The sequence below is a fragment of the Ornithorhynchus anatinus genome, chromosome 5 (assembly GCF_004115215.2).
Source record: "Ornithorhynchus anatinus isolate Pmale09 chromosome 5, mOrnAna1.pri.v4, whole genome shotgun sequence".
Lineage (NCBI taxonomy): Eukaryota > Metazoa > Chordata > Mammalia > Monotremata > Ornithorhynchidae > Ornithorhynchus > Ornithorhynchus anatinus.
The window spans coordinates 79,785,171-79,801,256 of record NC_041732.1 but is presented as its reverse complement, the minus strand read 5'-3'; the positions used below and the strand labels follow the sequence as shown (position 1 = coordinate 79,801,256).

Here is a 16,086-nt window from a genome sequence, read left to right as displayed (position 1 = left end):
TGACAAAAGAGACTCTTCAAGCAGGCCTTATCTGTTTTGGGTAAGAAGCAATCTCCTGTCCCCCGGAATTTGCAGATGTGATATACATCCCACCTGAAATGGGGGACTTCCTGAGACAAAAGCAGTCATTTAGATCAAGAGCTGCTATGCTCAGAATACTGTTTTTAACAAGGTCACTGAGGCCCAGTGAAGTGACTTGCCCACAGTCACCCAGCTGACAAGTGGCAGAGCGGGGATTCGAACCCATGACCTCTGACTCCCAAGGGTGGGCTGCAGCGTGGCGCAGTGGAAAGAGCCCGTGCTTTGGAGTCAGGGCTCATGAGTTCGAATCCTAGCTCTGCCACTTGTCAGCTGTGTGACTGTGGGCAAGTCACTTCACTTCTCTGTGCCTCAGTTCCCTCATCTGTAAAATGGGGATTAAGACTGTGAGCCCCAAGTGGGACAACCTGATTCCCCTGTGTCTACCCCAGCGCTTAGAACAGTGCTCTGCACATAGTAAGCGCTTAACAAATACCAACAAATACCAACATTTCCACTGAGCCTATTATTAGTATTAAAAGGGGGGGGGGGGGGGAGAGAGAGAGGCCTCGGTTCCCTCCTCCCCTTCCCACAATCCCCCCGGGCGGCGCGGGGCACTCTGGGAGTTGTAGTCCGGGCCCTGCCGGAGAGGTGGCCGTGCAGGTACTCGATTCCCAGACGCCTTCGCGCGCCCCTTGGCCATTTCGGCCTGGGCGCCATGGGCCGCAGTGAGAGCAGCTGAGGAGGTGAGACATTTTCTTCCTCCCTCCTGGCCGGGAGGTTTCCCATGGAGTCGGCTTCCCGGGGAAAGGATGGAACAGCGTGGCTTAGTGGCAAGAGCGGGGGTTTGGGAGTCAGAGGACCTGGGTTCTAATCCCCCCTCCACCACTCGACTGCTGGGTGACTTTAGGCAAGCTCTTTCACTTCTCTGGGCCTCACCGACCTCATCTGTAAAATGGAGATTCATAATAATAATAATGTTGGTATTTAAAAGCTTACTAGGTGCAGAGCACCGTTCTCAGCGCTGGGGGAGATGCAGGGTCATCAGGTTGGCCCACTTGAGGCTCACAGTTAATCCCCATTTGACAGGTGAGGTCACTGAGGCACAGAGAAGTGAAGTGGCTTGCCCACAGTAATAATAATAATGTTGGTATTTGTTAAGCGCTTACTATGTGCAGAGCACTGTTCTAAGCGCTGGGGTAGACACAGGGGAATCAGGTTGGCCCACATGGGGCTCACAGTCTTAATCCCCATCTTACAGATGAGGGAACTGAGGCACAGAGAAGTCAAGTGACTTGCCCACAGTCACTCAGCTGACAAGTGGCAGAGCTGGGATTTGAACCCATGACCTCTGACTCCCAAGCCCGGGCTCTTTCCACTGAGCCACGCTGCTGTGTGACCTTAGTCAAGCCCCTTCACTTCTCTGGGCCTCACCGACCTCATTTGTAAAATGGAGATTAATAATAATAATGTTGGTATTTGTTAAGTGCTTACTAGGTGTAGAGCACTGTTCTAAGCGCGGGGGGAGATACAGGGTCATCAGGGTGGCCCTCTTAAGGCTCACAGTTAATCCCCATTTGACAGATGAGGTCACTGAGGCCCAGAGAAGTGAAGTGGCTTGCCCACAGTAATAATAATGTTGGTATTTGTTAAGCGCTTACTATGTGCAGAGCACTGTTCTAAAAGCTGGGGTAGATGCAGGGTAATCAGGTTGTCCCACTTGATGCTCACAGTTAATCCCCATTTGACAGATGAGGTAAGTGAGGCCCAGAGAAGTGAAGTGACTTGCCCACAGTCACACAGCTGACAAGTGGCAGAGCCGGGATTCGAACCCATGACCTCTGACTCCCAAGCCCGGGCTCTTTCCACTGAGCCACGCTGCTCCTATAATGTTAGTATTTGTTAAGCACTTACTATGTGCAGAGCGCAGGTCTAAGCGCTGGGGGAGATACAGGGTAATCAGGTTGTCCCACGTGGGGCTCACAGTCTTAATCCCCATTTTACAGATGAGGTCACTGAGGCCCAGAGAAGTGAGGTGACTTGCCCACAGTCACACAGCTGACAGGTGACAGAGCTGGGATTCGAACCCACAACCTCTGACTCCCAAGCCCGTGCTCTTTCCACTGAGCCACGCTGCTTCTCTAAGTATGTAGGTTAAGTATGTCAGCCCCACGTGGGTCAACCTGATTACCTTGTATCTACCCCAGCGTTTAGAACAGTGCTTGGCACATAGTAAGCGCTTCACAAATACCATTATTATTATTCCCCATTATTCATTCCTTCATTCAGTCGTATTTATTGAGCGCTTACTATGTGCAGAGCACTGTATTAAGTGCTTGGAATGGACAATACGGCAACAGATAGAGGCAATTCCTGCCCAACGACGGGCTCACAGTCTAACGGGGGTGAGACAGCAAAACAAAACAAGTAGTCTGGCATCAATATCATCAAGATAAATAAAATCGTAGATATTTGCACATGTTTGCATATGTTTTATAAATACAAATAAAATATACAAAATAAAATAGAGTAATAAATAATGTATACAAATAGGCACAGGTGCTGTGGGTAGGGGAAGGGAGAAGAGCAGAGGGAGGGAGTAGGAGGAATGGGGAGGGGAGGAGGGGCAGAGGGAAAGGGAGGGTTCAGTAAGTGCTTAGGCAATACCCTATTATTATTATTATTATTATTATTCCAGCTCCGGGATTGAGAAAAGAAAGGTGGGAGAGAAACGGGAATGTGGGGTGTTGGGAGGGGAGCACGGAGGGAAAAGCGGAGACCCTGGAGCGAGGGGACGAAGGTGAAATGCTGGAGGATGTAGAGCGGGCCGCAGGCAGAGAGGCGGGAGGATATAATGATGATGATGATATTTTTTAAGCGCTTACTCTGTGCCAGGTGGTGTACTAAGCACTGGGCTGGATACAAGCTAATAAGGTTGGACACGATCCCTGCCCCACATAGGGCTCTCAGTCATTCATTCATTCAATTCAATAGTATTTATTGAGCGCTTACTATGTGCAGAGCACTGTACTAAGCGCTTGGGATGAACAAGTCGGCAACAGATAGAGACAGTCCCTGCCGTTTGACGGGCTTACAGTCTAATCGGGGGAGACGGACAGACGAGAACAATGGCACTAAACAGCGTCGAGGGGAAGAGCATCTCGTAAAAACCGATGGCAAATAAATAGAATCGAGGCGATGTACAATTCATTAACAAAATAAATAGGGTAACGAAAATATATACAGTCGAGCGGACGAGTACAGTGCCGTGGGGATGGGAAGGGAGAGGTGGAGGAGCAGAGGGAAAAGGGGAAAATGAGGCTTTAGCTGCGGAGAGGTGAAGGGGGGATGGCAGAGGGAGTAGAGGGGGAAGAGGAGCTCAGTCTGGGAACGCCTCTTGGAGGAGGTGATTTTGAAGTAAGGTTTTGAAGAGGGAAAGAGAATCAGTTTGGCGGAGGTGAGGAGGGAGGGCGTCCCGGGACCGCGGGAGGACGTGACCCGGGGGTCGACGGCGGGATAGGCGAGACCGAGGGACGGCGAGGAGGTGGGCGGCGGAGGAGCGGAGCGTGCGGGGTGGGCGGTGGAAAGAGAGAAGGGAGGAGAGGTAGGAAGGGGCAAGGTGATGGAGAGCCTCGAAGCCTAGAGTGAGGAGTTTTTGTTTGGAGCGGAGGTCGATAGGCAACCACTGGAGTTGTTTAAGAAGGAGAGTGACATGCCCAGATCGTTTCTGCGGGAAGATGAGCCGGGCAGCGGAGTGAAGAATAGACCGGAGCGGGGCGAGAGAGGAGGAAGGGAGGTCAGAGAGAAGGCCGACACGGTAGTCTAGCCGGGATATAACGAGAGCCCGTAACAGTAAGGTAGCCGTTTGGGTGGAGAGGAAAGGGCGGATCTTGGCGATATCGTAGAGGTGAAACCGGCAGGTCTCGGTAACGGATAGGATGTGTGGGGTGAACGAGAGGGACGAGTCAAGGATGACACCGAGATTGCGGGCCTGCGGGACGGGAAGGATGGTCGTGCCATCCACGGTGATGGAGAAGTCTGGGAGCGGACCGGGTTTGGGAGGGAAGATGAGGAGCTCAGTCTTGCTCATGTTGAGTTTTAGGTGGCGGGCCGACATCCAGGTGGAGACGTCCCGGAGGCGGGAGGAGATGCGAGCCCGAAGGGAGGGGGAGAGGACAGGGGCGGAGATGTAGATCTGCGTGTCATCTGCGTAGAGATGGTAGTCAAAGCCGTGAGAGCGAATGAGTTCACCGAGGGAGTGAGTGTAAATGGAGAACGGAAGAGGGCCGAGAACTGACCCTTGAGGAACTCTGACAGTTAAAGGATGGGAGGGGGAGGAGGCTCCAGCGTAGGAGACCGAGAATGATCGGCCAGAGAGGTAAGAGGAGAACCAGGAGAGGACAGAGTCCGTGAAGCCAAGGTGAGATAAGGTATGGAGGAGGAGGGGATGGTCGACAGTGTCAAAGGCAGCAGAGAGGTCAAGGAGGATCAGAATGGAGTAGGAGCCATTGGATTTGGCAAGAAGGAGGTCACGGGTGACCTTAGAGAGAGCAGTCTCGGTAGAGTGGAGGGGACGGAAGCCAGATCGGAGGGGGTCTAGGAGAGAATGGGAGTTAAGGAATTCTAAGCATCGATTGTAGACGACTCGTTCTAGGATTTTGGAAAGGAAGGGTAGTAGGGAGATAGGACGATAACTGGAGGGGGAAGTGGGGTCAAGAGCGGGTTTTTTTAGGATGGGGGAGACGTGGGCATGTTTGAAGGCAGAGGGGAAGGAGCCCTTGGAGATTGAGTGGTTGAAAATAGAAGTTAAGGAAGGGAGGAGGGCAGGGGCGATGGTTTTAAGAAGGTGAGAGGGAATGGGGTCCGAGGCGCAGGTGGAGGGGGTGGCACTTGCGAGGAGGGAGGAGATCTCCTCTGAGGATACTGCAGGGAAGGATGGGAAAGTAGGGGAGGGGGTTGTTGGGGGGGAGGGGAGAGGCGGAAGGGTGACTTTGGGGACTCAGTCTTAATCCCCATTTTACAGGTGAGGTCACTGAGGCCCAGAGAAGTGAAGTGACCTACCCAAGACCATACAGCAGACAAGTGGCAGAGCCGGGATTAGAACCCACGTTCTAATGTTCTCCCGGGCCCGTGCGCTATCCACTACGCCATGTTGCTTCCCTAGGGAAGGGAGAGATCAATCAGTGGTATTTATTTAGCAGTCGGGAGAGTACAGTGCAGCAGTTAGAGATAAATGGGGTTGGGAATATTCATTCAATAGTGTTTATTGAGCGCTTACTATGTGCAGAGCACTGTACTAAGCACTTGGAATGTACAGTTCCGCAACAGATAGAGACAGAAGGGTGGGCAGAGAATCTGGGGGCCAAGGAATGGGGATAAGGGTCAGACAGATTTAAAACAATCGGTAGTATTTAATGAGCGCTTATTTTGTGCAGAGCACTGAGCTGAGCGCTTGGAAGAGTACAGCAGATTTGGTAGTCATGCTCCCTGCCCACAATGAGCTTGCGGTCCAGAGGATCGGAGAGACACTAATATAAATATATAATAATATATAACTTCAGGTTTTGTACATAAATGCTGTGGGGTGAATATCAGATGTCCAGATCTAATACTGGGCACAGATCCAAGTGCGTGGATGATGCAGAAGGGAGAGGGAACTGGGGAAAAGAGGACTTAAAGAGGGAAGGCCACTCGGAGGAGATGCAACCTTAGGATTGCTTTGAAGTAGGGAGAGTGGAGGTCTGGCATATATGGACGGGAAAGGGGTTCGAGGATGTCCGTGACAAGGTAAATGAGATCGGGGCATGTGAGTAAACTGGCTCTAGAGGAGTGAGGTGTGTGGCCTGGGCTGTAGTAGATCAGTGAGGTGAGGTAGAGTCGGTAGGCATGATTTCTGCTCATAAGGAGCTTACAATGTAGAGGAAGAGACAAACATTAAAATAAATTACAGATAGGGAAATGGGAGAGTATAATAGTAATAATAACGGTACTTATTAAGCGCCTACTGTGTGTCAAGCACTGTTGTATGCTCTGTGGAAGATAAACAATAATCAGGTGGAACACAATCCCTGTGCTACATGGGGCTCACACTCTTAAACCTCCTTTTACAGAGGAGGTAACTGAAGCACAAAGAAGCGAAGTGACTTGCTCAAGGTCAGACAGGTGGCAGAGCCGCAATTAGAACCCAGGTCCAGGTCCTTCTGATTCCCAGACTCGTGCTCTGTCCACTAAGGCAGGCTGCTTATGTGTAAATGAGTGCTGTGGGGGGTGGGGTGACTATGAAGTGCTTAGAGATATAGAATCAAGTGTGTAGGTGTCACAGGAAGGTGGGACAGTAAGAGGACATAGTTGGGGAAGGCCTCTTGGAGATGTGATTTTAGGAAGATTTTGAAGGTTGGGAGAGAGGTGGTCTGTTGGATGTGAGGTGGGTGGGAGGAGATGGGCGAAGGGTTGGTGGCAACATAGATGAGATGGAGGTTCAGCAAGTTTTAGGAAAGGCAGTTGTGATTTTTTATGCCTTTCCCGCTTACAGTGTCCTGCACCTTCTATTCCCCAGCCCCCGTGCGGAAAAAGTTGTGCTGACAGATCTGGGTTTGCAGGATATGAAGAGCACTCAGGTCGGACGCCTTCCTTTACTGCCACACAGGTAGGTCCTCGATGATCTACACTAATGCTACCAGCGTTAGTAGCATTAACGCCACTGGGAAGAGGCCGTCACTTGAGCCCCAAGATGACCGCGGCCTTGAGCCCTTCGGTCCAGCGTCCGGAAGAGCAGGAGGCGACCCTGAGGAGGAAAGTGAAATAGGGTCCCCGGGGAGAGGCCTCTGTCTTCCAGGAGGACGACCCTCGCTCCGAGACCTCCCGCCTCCGGTTCAGGAGGTTTCCCTACCGGGAGGCGGCCAGACCCCACGAGGCCCTCCGCCGGCTCCGGGAGCTCCGCCGTCGGTGGCTGAAGCCGGAGAGGCGCACGAAAGAGCAGATTCTGGAGCTGCTGGTGCTGGAGCAGTTCCTGACCATCCTGCCTAGGGAACTCCAGGCCTGGGTGTGGGAGCGGCAGCCCGAGAATGGGGAGGAGACATTGGCCCTGGTGGAGGATTTGCAGAGGGAGACCAGGAAATCTAGATAATAATAATAATGTCGGTATTTGTTAAGCGCTTACTATGTGCAGAGCACTGTTCTAAGCGCTGGGGGAGATACGGGGTGATCAGGTTGTCCCACGTGGGGCTCACAGTTTTAATCCCCATTTTACAGATGAGGTAACTGAGGCCCAGAGAAGTGAAGTGACTTGCCCAAAGTCACACAGCTGACAAGTGGCAGAGTCGGGATTCGAACCCATGACCTCTGACTCCCAAGCCCAGGCTCTTTCCACTGAGCCACGCTGCTTCTCTAGGGTGAGGAGAAAGAACAGACTGTGTGATGTGCTTTAAGAAGAGAAGCCGGATTGTGGGGCCACAGCGAGGTATTTGGGCCCCTCTCAAGCCTCTCGGGGTTTCATTGGTCTCCCGCCTGATTCATTTGGCTGCGTTCCGTGTCCGGGGCACCTGTCCGGGGAATACACCTGAGCCTAGGGGCCCTCGGGAAGCCCAGCTGACGCCTGGCGTAAGGTGAGGAAAATATCTCTTTCCTGGCGAGAATCATGGTTCAGCCTCGGCCCTCCTCGGATCGCTGGTAGCATTAGTGTAGATCATCGAGGACCTTGGCCCTCCTCGGATCGCTGGTAGCATTAGTGTAGATCATCGAGGACCCGCCTGTTGGCAGTGAAGGAAGGAGGTACGTAATTATCAAAAGCAGTTCCCCTCTCTGGGGTGGTCATTTTTGGACAGTTGAAAGGAGCCAGAACTGCATTAGCTCAGTTTGGATTCGGTCACTCTCCTCGGCCGTCCTCTTACTCTTCTGAAACATCCTCTTGGCTTTGACTTCTGCCCGAAGGCAAGTAAATTAAAGAAAGTCAAGGTGGGCAACTGCTTCAGAGGCTAATGAGGTGTTTTTCCATAGTCCACTCTTAAAAAGGAAAAATATTCATTCAGTCGTATTTATTGAGCGCTTATTGTGTGCAGAGTGTGCTACTATGTGCTTCGGGGAGTACAGTACGGCAATAAACAGACACATTCCCTGCCCACAATGATTTTACAGTCTAGAAGGGGAGGCAGACATTAATATAAGTAAATAAATTACAGATAGGTATGTAATTACTGGTACTGAGTCACCATTTGCTGAGATCTGAGCTTCATTCGACTCCTTGGATATGCAGGGGTTGCTCGTTGGGCTACAGCCAATTCTGATTTCGGGCATTTTTCTGGTCCTCATCAGCTTGTGTCCAGGACAAGGATCCCCCTCGGGGAGCAAAGGAACCCCAAGAGGCAACCGGAACCGGGTGCCTCAGTACCTGCGGTGAAATTGCGATTCCTCTTTCGGGTAGGCTCAGGGGTCTCCTTTGCTAGTACCCTCTCTCACAAGAAACCTCCCGTGCCTTTCCGGCCCACCCGGAGAGGCGCTGTACCCAACTGCGTATGAGCCTCGAAGCAGCAAAAGAGTCACCACAAGCCCAGCTGGATCCAGTAGAGCTTAGGGGGAGTGAGTAGCCCAGGGGGAGAGATCAAACTGGGTCTGGGAGAACACCACCGGAGTCGGGCATCAGCTGAGCGGTTATCAGAGGGGCGTCTGAGTCCCGGCCGCGGGAGAGCAGTGAGAAATAACGATCCCTTGGGGGGTGATGGAACTCGCTGACGTCAGGATGTGTGTTGAGCATATACCACCCAGTGTGCCGTAGATCTTGGGTTCGAGTCAGCTTGCAGCCCTCGACTGTATGAATTGGGCCAAAGCCCAGGCATTCTACCATTGTTTGCCCTTTGTTAGGGGTTCATTCATTCATTCAGTCGTATTTATTGAGTGCTTACTGTGTGCAGAGCACTATACTAAGCGCTTGGAATATACAATTCGGCAAAAGATAGAGACGATCCCTGCCCAATAACTGGCTCACAGTCCAAACGAGAGAGAAAGCAAAGCAAAACAGAACAAAGCAAAACAACATCAAGATAAATAGAATCATAGAGTTATACACATCATTAACAAATAAATAGGTTAATAATATATACAAATATGCACAGTGCTGAGGGGAAGGGGGCAGAGCAGAGGGCAGGAGAGGGAGGAATGGGGAGGAGGAGCAGAAGGAAAGGGGGGGCTCAGTCTGGGAAGGCCTCCTGGAGGAGGGGAGCTCTCAGGGCTTTGAAGAGGGCAAGAAAGTTTGGCGGATGTGAGGAGGGAGGGCATTCCAGGACGGCACTAGCACGTGGGCCAGGGGTCGACAGCGGGGTTCAGAGTGTGAGGAGCTGTGGGCAGAGAACATCTTTAACAACTCTGATATATTGTACTCTCCCAAGTGCTTAGTATTTAGTACTCTCTGCATATGCTACACCCTCAATAAAAATGCGATCGATAGTCCCACCACCCTAGATCCTTGAGTTGTTGGAACACTGAGTCCCAGCAGCCCAGGAGCACCACAGTGTAGTTTTTTTTGATGGCATGGGTTAATCGCTTTCTGTGCGCCAGGCACTGTACTAAACCCTGGGGTAGATACGCGCTAATCAGGTTGAACACCATTCATGTCCTACCTGGGGCTCAACAGTCTCCCCCCTTCTAGACTTTGAGCTCTTTGTTGGGTAGGGATTATCTCTATTAGTTGCCACATTGTACCTTCCAAGCACTCAGTACATGGCTAAGTACGATTGAATGAATGAATTAATCCACAGATGCCAGATGAGGTAATTGTGGCTCAGTGGAAAGAGCGCGGGCTTGGGAGTCAGAGGTCATGGGTTCGAATCCCGACTCTGCTGCTTGGCTGTGTGACTTTGGCCAAGTCACTTAACTTCTCTGTGCCCCAGTTCCCTCATCTGTAAAATGGGGATGAAAACTGTGAGCCCCATGTGGGACAACCTGATCACCTTGTAGCCCCCCAGCGCTTAGAACAGTGCTTTGCACATAGTAAGCGCTTAACAAATACCACCATTATTATGAGAAGCAGAGTGGCTCAGTGGAAAGAGCACGGGCTTTGGAGTCAGAGGTCATGGGGTCGAATCCCAGCTCTGCCACTTGTCAGCTGTGTGATTGTGGGCAAGTCACTTCACTTCTCTGTGCCTCAGTTACCTCATCTGTAAAATGGGGATGAAGACTGTGAGCCCCACGTGGGACAACCTGATTCCCTTGTGTCTACCCCAGCGCTTAGAACAGTGCCCTGCACATAGCGCTTAACAAATACCAACATCGTCATCATCATAATTGAGGCATAGTGAAGTGACTTGCCCAAGGTCACACAACAGACAAGTGGCGGGGGCAGGATAAGAAACCAGGTCCTTCTGACTCTCAGGTCCGTGGTCAATCCATTAGGCCACACTGCTTTTAATGTATGTGCGATACCCCCAGAAATGTGTGCCATAGTCTCTCAGAGGGAGATCTGGGCCCCTGTTTCAGCTCTGACCCCACGGTGCCTATTTGGGATGACCTGATTACCCTGTATCTACCCCAGCGCTTAGAATAGTGTTCTGCACATAGTAAGCACTTAACAAATACCAACATTATTATTTGGGGCTGAGCCTGGGCAGAGACATAGATATTTGGTCCTTGCATGGATCTAGGGTGGTGACGGTGTTTTTATTGAGCACGTAGTGTGTGCAGAGAGTACTAAATACTAAGCACTTGGGCAAGTACAATATAACAGAGTTGTTCAACATGTTCTGTGCCCACAGCGAGCTGGGCAGTCAGCCTGCTAGGTCACCTAAGTGGGTCTTCCCTGGTCTCGTGGAGCACGCGGGTCCTGATGGTTGAATAGGAGGGCTGATCTCTCCTGGTGGGTCTCTTCCTTATCTCAGTACTGCCTGCCCCCAGAATTGCTGCTTCTTCCTAAGAAAAGCCCTTCGTGGCTGATCCCGTACGAAGTGGCTGATACGAATCCCGGCTCTGCCGCTTGTCAGCTGTGTGACCGTGGGCAAGTCACTTCACATCTCTGTGCCTCAGTTCCCTCATCTGTTAAATGGGGATTAAGGCTGTGAGCCTCACGAGGGGCAACCTGATTACCCTGGATCTACCCCAGCACTTAGAACAGTGCTGTGCACGTAGCGCTTAACAAATACCAACATTATTATTATACCTCACCCCGTCTCCTCCAGGTGGTCTTCCCCTTATGAAGCCCTCACTTCCTCTGCTCCCAGTCCCTTCTGCGACCCCCGTGCACCCTGTGTTCACCCCTCCCTCAGCTTCACAGCACTTACGTACATAGCTGTAATTCATTTACATTAATGACTGTCTCCTAGATTGTAAGCTCCTTGTGGGCAGGGAACCTGTCTAGCAACTCTGTTATATGGTACTCTCCCAAGCACATAGTACAGTGCTCTTCACCCAGTAAACACTTGATGAAAATGGTCAATTGATTGATTCTGAGGTGAGAGTACTGCTGCTGATTTCATTGCATCCATTCAGTTGTGTGTATTGAGCGCTTACTGTATGCAGAACACTGTACTAAGCGCTTGGGAGAGTGCAATACATTGCTTTACTACTGCAATTGCTCATTTAGCCAGAGAGACAAGGCCCATCCTTTACAGCATTAGGGAGTTTCTCATCTGTGGGTCCCTCCATCTTTCCTCCTCCGGTCTCTTTCTTAAGAGAAGCAGGATGGCCTAGTGGATAGAGCATGGGCCTGGGAGAAAGAAGGACCGTGGCTGTAATCTCGGCTCCACAACCTATCTGCTATATGACCTTGGGCAAATAATTCATTTCTCTGGACCTCAGTTACCTCATCTTGAATGTGGGAATTAAGACTGTGAGTCCGATGTGGGACAGGGACTGTGTCCTATCTGATTGACTTGTATCATTCAATCGTATTAATGGAGTGCTTACTTTGTGCAGAGCATGGTACTAAGCACTTGGGAGGGTACAATACAACAACATTCCCTGGCCACAGTGAGCTTAACGGTCTAGAGGTGGGGAGACAGACATCGGTGCAAAACAATAAATGACATATGTACAAAAGTGCTGTAGGGCTTGGAAGGGGAAAAAGCAACGGGATCAAGTCAAGGTGATGCAGAAGGGAATGGGAGAAGAGGAAACGGGGTGGGGGGGGTGCTTAGGGAAGGTCTCTTGGAGGAGATGTGCCTTCAATAAGGCTTTAAAGTGGGGAAAAGTAATTGTTGGATTTGAGGAGGGAGGGCGTTCCAGGCCAGAGACAGGATCTAGGCAGGAGATCAGCCCCAGCACACAGTAAGCATTTAACAAATACGACCATTTTTTTTTATTATTACTAGAAAATGTTTCTGTATCCTAATGTAATTGGCCCACTCCTTCACCAGTGGCCCCTAAAGTATGATTTGCTTTGGCACAAAAGATGTTGACTTGGAGTCTTTTGTTGTTTTAGGGTCTTTGGAGCAAGTGACCCAGTACCTCTCCTAGCTGGAGAAAGGGCTCAGGATTCCTCCCGATAGAGATCTCTGTGAGGATGTCAAAGAGGAAATCAGGACTATCGCCTCACTGGGTAAGGACCTATTTTTCTTTTTCTCTGTTCATTCTACTGATGTGGACAGGGGTGCCTCCAATCGTTAAATCATAGTAATTATGGAATTTGTTAAGCACATGCTACGGGCTAAGTACTCCACTCAGGCGCTGGGGTAGGTACCAGATAACCAGGTTTTGCACAGTTCCTGTCCACATGGGGCTCACAGCCAAAGGAGACAAGTATCAAATCCTCATCGTACAAATGAGGAAACCGAGGCACAGAAAAGTCACTTGCCTAGGATCACACAGGCAGGCGGGGAAGCTGGGATGAGGACCCGGGTCTGACTCCTAGGCCCCGAGCTCTTTTCACTAGGCCAGGCAGTTTCTCCATCTTCAGAGTGAAATGCTGCTATACAGTGAGAAGGGCAACTTGGAGGAATAATCCAAATCCTTTTTCTGAGTCTTTTGCTTTCTGAACTTGGACTTCTCCTTTTTTTCTATTTCAGATTTCTTGACTCCTCCCAATTCCTCTTGTCCTTGGTAACTTGTTTTCACAACCTTGCATAACTTCACCGGTCCTTTTTAAACAAATGCTTCTTTGTTCTTTCATACTCATTGTTTTCCTCATTTATTCTCCATGAGTGATTAGATTTTTCTCTCCATTTGAATAGTTAGGGTGACTGCTTTAAAAATCGGTGTCACTCAAACCTAAGGAATTTCTTTGGCTTTCCAGTGGAACCAAGACAACTGGTTTCCAAGTTAACCCTCCCGCTGGTGAGGGATTAATGAGAATATCGGGCCCAGGGAGAAAAATACTGTACTATGATCAGATTCATTCATTCGTTCATTCAGTCGTATTTATTGAACACTTACTCTGTGCAGAGCACTGTACTAAGCGCTTGGAAAGTACAATTTAGCAACAGAGACAATCCCTACCCAACAGCAGGCTCACAGTCTAGAAGGGGGAGAATGATAACAAAACCAACAGGTACAAGTAGACAGGCATCACTACCATCAAAATAAATAGAGCCATATATAAATTCTCATTATTAATAAAATAAATAGGACAGTAAGTGTGATATATTCAAGTGCTGAGGGAGGGAGAGGGGGTAGAGCAGAGGGAGGCAGTCGGGGCGATGAGGGGAGGAGGAGCAGATGGAAGGAAGGGCTCAGTCTGGGAAGGCCGCCTGGAGGAGGTAAGCTCTCAGTAAGGCTAATCTTGGCACCTCTCCTAGTTTTTAACCCCTTCTTCACTTACCGTCTTATGACCACAATTTGCATTCGTGGATTCAAAGAAGGAGCCTCTTCCCTGTGCATTTCCTTGTACGTTCCGGTAGAAACCTGGACTAGAATCCTCCAGTGTTTAAAATTTACTGTCTGCTTTGAATTTTTTTTGGCAATCGTTATTTCCTTTTGCACGTCCATGTCGTTTCAGGAAAAGGAGTGGATCATATTTGATTTTTTTTTGTCCACTCAGGTTTGGGGCATGGAATTGAGAATGAGTTTACCCAGAAGGAAACTCTTGAGGAATTGGAATTCAGAGGAGCGGTACTGGAACGCGCCATCGGAAACATTCTTCAGGGTTCGGAATCAGCGGACACCTACGGGTCAGAAGAACAGTGGAAAATCTCTCCAGAGGAGTTGCAGAGAGAGCCCTCTCGGGGGGTGACCGATCCTGGAGAATTCACAGGGATAACTGCCCTCATCAAGAAACCACCTTTAGCAGAAAATCCCCATGAATGTATTGAATGGGGGAAGCGCTTCAGGTAGAAGTCATATCTAAAGTATCACCAGAGAGCCCACACGGGAGAGAAGCCATTTTTATGTAACGAATATGGGAAAAGCTTCAACCGAAATTCATCACTTAAAAACCACCGGCTAATCCACACCAGGGAGAGCCCCTATACACATGATGAGTGTGGAAGAAGCTTTAAAACAAGCTCAGGACTCCAGAAACATCAGATCACCCACACAGAAGAGAAATCTTGTCATTGCAGCAGATGTGGGACACGGTTCAAGTCCAGAGCTCATCTTGCCGGTCATCGGATGATCTACACGGGAGAGAAGCCTCCCAGGTGCGACTGTGGGAAAAGTTTTAATCGTTACTCAAGCTTCATCCGACACCAGAGATTCCATTCAGGAGAGAAGCCCTACGAATGTCAGGAATGCGGAAAGAGCTTCAGTCTCAACTCAAATCTTATTCAACATCAGAAAACCCAGAGGAGAGAAGCCGTATAAATGTAATAAGTGTGACGATCGCTTCAGCCGGAGCTCAGACCTTATTGGGCATCAGAAAAGCCATACAGGAGAGAAGTGACTGCTGACTCTAGAACCAGTTAGGAGGATGGACCTGTAAGAATGGGGGGGTGTGGGGGTGTGGGTGACACGCACATATATAATGGTTGAGATTGCTGAACTCTGTGGTATTTGACCCTTTTTTCTTAATATCATGATATTCCAGAAGTCTTTTCAGGAGAAGGACCACCTCTTCTCTGATTGCCACTATATAAAATGGTTGCTTTGCTCCATTTCAGTTCACTCTGCAGCAGCCACTCGGGTATCCTGTGATTACCCATTCTCCTTCAAGATCTGCCTAGGGATATCAAATTGAGACGGTTATTGTTTTGACGGTGGAAGAAATTGCAATCCAAGACCTAACTGTGGGATCCTGACCTGTCATGTGCTGTTTGACACTTCAGTGTAACGGGTGAAAGTCCTCTGGAAGATGGATGTGACATCTTAGGGAGGCTGAAGTATCACAGCCTTTTAGAAGGTTGGACACTTCTGCAGATCTCCAGTTTAGTCTGGATCTCAATGCCACACTTTTGGTCTCCCAGAGAGTCTTCTACTTGTAGATTAAATGTACTATCGGAAAAGGCCATGCCTGGGTAGCAGAAACCAATGACAAACTGGGTGTCCTCCCAGACATGAGAAATTTGAAATTTTTCCTTTAAGATACTGAAGTCTAATATTCCCATTTTCCCTTTATAAATAGGGGAGTTCACTAAAAAGTAGGAATAAGTACGTGTTCTCACATTCTACTAGTTACCAAGGCCAGTGATGATGGAAAATGCTTTCCTTTCTGGTAGAGATCTAGGAATTGGAATTTAATGCTGAAAGCAAACATTCAAAATCTTGTGTTTTCTTTTAGTAGTTCTGGGTTGGGCATTGTCTCATTCAAGCTAAATGTATTCTCCCCACCAGGAGTAGGTATTTTCCAGTGAGAGCAATAAAACTTAACCAGGTTGAGTTCATAATTTCCAGATACTTTCTAAGTGGCTCTTTAGAGGTGGGAGGGCGGGGGGAGGGCTCTTGGGAGTTTCCCCAATCCCACCCTGACACTGGAGGAGTGCCATTCATCTACCTTCATCTGCATCTTGTTTGGGGAAGAAACTTGGAGCATCACTGTGAGGACTGTGGGGCCTAGTGGAAATATCATGAGTCTGGGAATCAGGGGACCTGGGTTCTCATCCCAACTCTGCCGTTGACCAACTGTGTGACCATGGGTGAATCACTCAGCCACTCTGCATCTCTGTTTCCGCTCCTCTAAAACGGAGACCTGCTCTCCTTACGTCTTAGGTTGTGAGC

General features: G+C 49.6%; 1 long non-coding RNA gene across 3 annotated transcripts; it reads left to right on the top strand.

The window, feature by feature from the left end:
• The first annotated feature begins 654 nt into the window (after positions 1–654).
• LOC103167925 lies at positions 655–15,755 on the top strand. Of its 3 annotated transcripts, XR_003759786.2 has the most exons (4): positions 655–764; positions 6,575–6,664; positions 12,422–12,538; positions 13,976–15,755. It is a non-coding gene; the product is annotated as an uncharacterized LOC103167925 (long non-coding RNA). The 3 variants fall into 3 exon arrangements; XR_003759787.2 differs by lacking the exon at positions 6,575–6,664; XR_005660034.1 differs by lacking the exons at positions 655–764; positions 6,575–6,664 and adding an exon at positions 7,365–7,477.
• Positions 15,756–16,086: the final 331 nt, after the last annotated feature.